Source organism: Bison bison, unplaced genomic scaffold (genome assembly GCF_000754665.1).
Source record: "Bison bison bison isolate TAMUID 2011002044 unplaced genomic scaffold, Bison_UMD1.0 scf7180017864503, whole genome shotgun sequence".
Taxonomy (NCBI): Eukaryota; Metazoa; Chordata; class Mammalia; order Artiodactyla; family Bovidae; genus Bison; species Bison bison.
In genome coordinates, this window is record NW_011495061.1 from 5,852,874 (window position 1) to 5,857,339 (window position 4,466).

The following is a 4,466-nucleotide window of genomic DNA, read 5'->3' on the forward strand; positions in this document are numbered from 1 at the left end:
CCGATCTCACTACAAGTCAATAAGAAAAAGATAGATAAATCAAGAGAAACATGAGCAAGAAGCTTGAATGGGTACTTCATCCAAAAGGGTATCCAAGTAACTAATACATTTATGAAAAAACAATATCAGTCATCATGAAAATGCAAAACCATTTTGCATGAGATAAACCACAGTAAGATACCACTGCACTCCTACCAGAATGGCTAGAAATAAAAAGATTGATGACATCAAGTGTTGAGTAGAATGCAGAGCACAGAGAGCACTCACACCCTGCTGTTGGCAGTAAAAATTGGTACAACTGCTTTGGAAAAGAGCTTGACCCATACTGTGTACCAGCAATTCCTCTCCTACATGCACATACCCCACAGAAATGTGTGCACTTTTTCACCAAAATACTCCAAAAGAATGTTTGTAGAGCCATTAATCATAGAAACACTGGTACTAGCACACTGGTAATAGCACAAATGACCATCAACAGTAAAATGGATAAATAACTTCATTCTATAGGGTACAGTCATACTATTCAGTAGTTTAAATGAATGAACTTCAGCTACATGTTTTTTAAAAAAGGATAAAGTTAATTTTGAACAAAAGAAACCATACACCAAAGAGGAAACACTGTATGATTTCATTTGTTTTCAGTTAAGGAATAGGCCAGTAGTTCTCACCACCATCAGCATCACCTGGTAACTTGTTAGAAATGAAAATTTTTAGACTCCAACATAGACTTATTGAATCAGAAGCTCTGAAAGTGAGTGCCAGAAATCTGTTTTAACAAATCTTCCAGGTGATTCTGATGTAAGCTGAAGCTTGAAAACAACAAAATTGATTTACAGTGTTAGAAGTTAGGATCATGATTGTTTGGGGGAGGAAAGGGAGTGGTGATGAGATGAACGCACGAGGCAGGTAATAGTCATCACCTACTCTTTCCCTGGGTGGGAGCTATGCAAGCGTCTTCAGTTTCTGATGAGTCACTGAGCTAAATGCACACTTGTGATTTTTACACTTTGCTGTTTATGTGTCAGGTTTCCTTTTAAAACTCTACTAGAGAAGTGCTAGATGATAAAACTGAGGAAATTTTCCAAAAATAAAAGCAAAAGATGGAAAAATGAGTGAGTGGTTAAGATGAAGTACAGAACAGTGTCTTAATCATAGACATTCCAGGAAAAATATAAAATGAAACAGAGAAAGGAGAGGAAAATATCCAAGAAAAAGAATTTAAGAAAATTTCGTGGGAATGAGCCCATGAATTTCCAAATAAATTGAAAGGGTCCCTCATGTGCCTACAATGAATGAAAGAAAATACCCACACAGAGGCAAATTTTATCATCATAAACAGAAAAGATTGTACAAGTTCTCAGAAAGGAAAAACAGGGCTCAGAAAAAGGTCAGACATCAGAGTGGTTTTGGACTTCTCAGTAGCAACGCTGGAAGCTAGAAGGCACAAGGCAATGCATTTTAAACTGGAAAAAAAAAAAGTATTTCCAAGCTAGAAGTCTTTTTCCAAACTAGGAATCTGTAAACAAAGAATGACAACATTTTCATATATTAAGATCTCAAAAAAAAAAAAATGTAGCCCATTATTCTGCTTTCTGTGGATGTGACTGGAAGATATGCTCCACTAAAACAACAGAATAAGAAAGAAGATGGCATGGAACACAGGAAAACAGAATATCCAATACAGGGGAGTACAGTGAACCAGAGACCTCTGTACAATGGGCTGCCCTGAAGCCCAGAGTGATGTTGACACAAGAGCCCGGAGCGACAAAAGCCCCAGGAGTAGGGGCTGGAGTGCAGGGCAGTGCAGCCTCGAGTTCCTGGAGTAGGTGCAAGGGTCCAGGAGAGACTTCTTCGAGAAGATAGGAATACATTGAAAATCTGGTGCAAACTAATGCCTTGAGAGGAGATTTTGCCAACTGACCAAGGGTTAGGGGTTAAATGAGTGACTAATGCATGTAAATGAACACTGAAGGGACTATTCCTAAGTTACCCTCTGGCTCCAGAGCTCCCAGGGCATCAGTCAAGGCTGTGCTCAGCCTGCATGGCAGTCTGACTTCTTTCTCTCCTCAATTCTGTCTGCTCGCCCTCTATCCACAGGTGTGGATCCTCAGGGTATTCTTGTAATAAACATCCTACACCGAGATCCATCTCAGAGTTTTGTCTCTGGAAACACCAACCTGCAACACAAGGCAATCCAGAGAAAAGAAAATCTATGGGGGAAAGGACAATTCATCATATTTTACTACACCACGCAGCCATCAACAGTGTTTACGTAACCATAATAATGTAAACTGTACACACTGATCTGGCCAAAACTACCGTGTCATTGTATCAGGAGGACATAGGGAGATGTGTCCGGGGAATATAGGAGGAACGTGAGATAAGTCCTCAATTTCCATATCAAGAAGTGAAGCAATCATACCTAAGATGAAAAATCAACAAATAGCAATTCGAGGCTGTTGTTCAGAGGTGCAGAAGTAAATACCAAAGTAATTAGCTTAATAGGATGGACGTGAAAGTGGTTGCTTCTGCTCCTGGACAAAGAGGGAGAATGTGTAAGGGATTGCTATCTTTCATAGCAAGATTTATAGAATTATTTGACTCTTCAAACTATGAGCATTTCTACTTTCATAAAAATACAACTAAAATCAAAACTTTAAGGCTTGATTGTCAACTCTAGTATCTTCATACACGATATCACCCAGCCCCTAGAAAAGATACAAGATGAATATTTATTGAAACAGAAGGATGTTCATAATACTACGTTAAGAGGAAAAAAGCAGACTTCAAAATGATGTGCACATTCAGTCGACTTTTAAAATTAGATTCATAACTAAAAGGAGATCAAATCGGTCAATCCTAAAGGAAATCAACCTTGAATATTCATTGGAAGGACTGATGCTGAACCTGAGGTGCCAATACTTTGGCCACCTGATGCAAAGAGCTGACTCATTGGAAGAGACCCTGATGCTGGGAAAGATTGAAGGCAGGAGGAGAAGGGGATGACAGAGGATGAGATGGTTGGATGGCATCACCATCTTGATGGACGTGAGTTTGAGCAAGCTCGAGAGAAGTGAAGGACAGTAAAGCCTGGAGTTGTGTAGTCTATGAGGTTGCAAAGAATCAGATGAGACTGAGCAACCGAACAACAGAACTATATATGTGCATAGAAAAAAGTCTGAAATATATATGCCAAAATGTTTGGAGTTATTCTCTTTACCTGGTAGAGAGGGATTTTTATTTTCCTTCACTTATTTATCTTGTTTATCTCTGTATCCTGCAGTCTTCCAGCCTCACAGGATCATCCCTTCTTTTCACATTTAAATAAAAATGGCTGAAACCATCATCCTCTATACTAAGGAAAGTATATAGCAAATGTATGTAAGCAAGTATACATATGTGCAAATTCCAATGCCCTCCTCCACACTGGTGTGAATTTCCAGATGCCTAGTTCTCCTGTTTGGGTTTCCCTGGTGGTTTAGTGGTAAAGAATCTGCCTTCCAATGCAGAAGACATGGGTTCAATCCCTGGGTCAAGAAGATCCCCTGGAGAAAGAAACGGCAACCCCCTCCAGTATTCTTGCCTGAGAAATCCCATGGACAGAAGAGCCTGGAAGGCTACAGTCCATGGAGTTGCAGAAGAGTCAGACACAACTGAGCAACTCAAGAACCACAACAAGTTCTGTTTACTCCCATTTCCTCTTCCTGCCAGTCTCAGTTTCCCTGGCATCTCACTTTCCACAGCTGTTCCTTTCTCTGTCCATAATTAACACAAATATGAAACATTGCCCCTTCTCCTTGATTTCTCCAAAGAATATCTTGCAGGAGGCACTGCTGAGGGGCTACTGTTCTGCATGGTGTGGTAGACAACTTAAAATCAGCAGAAGTGTCTGTGTTCCAGTGTGTCCAGGCTGATCCTGCTTCTGGGGGGTTCTCACCGGACATCCTTCTTCTCTGACCCCTGCTTCTCACAGGTGGCTGGGTCCCTCTCTGGATACCCTCACTTCTGTCCCCAGGGTCCCAGTTTGTGTCCTTAACCTTTCACCGAGCCACTAAAATTTTCAAGTCCTTTGTTTTCCTATACGGAGTATGAGGCCTCCATTGTGGAATGTGCTTTTTCCAGCTGGAATATCCTGAGCTTTCATATCCTAAAGACCATCAAGAACCCTTTAAAAAGTCCCCTCGTCCAGGCTGAATTAGACGCCAGAACCAGCTCTTCTGCTTGTCTTTCCATTACTTGTGTAATGGCTGTGCATTTTCTATAATGACTCTATTGCTTTTGTAATCACATTTTCAGGAGGAGAAGCACCATGGAAGTTAGGAGTTCAGGCCATGAGCAAGTGGAAATGTCAAGTTCTTGGACCTCAGCAACTACTTGCAAGCTCCTGCTCTGTGCTAGGCTGAGGAGATGCTCATTAGGGCTGTGTGAGACTTGGAGGCCATAGCAGGCCCCAAGTTCCATGGGGC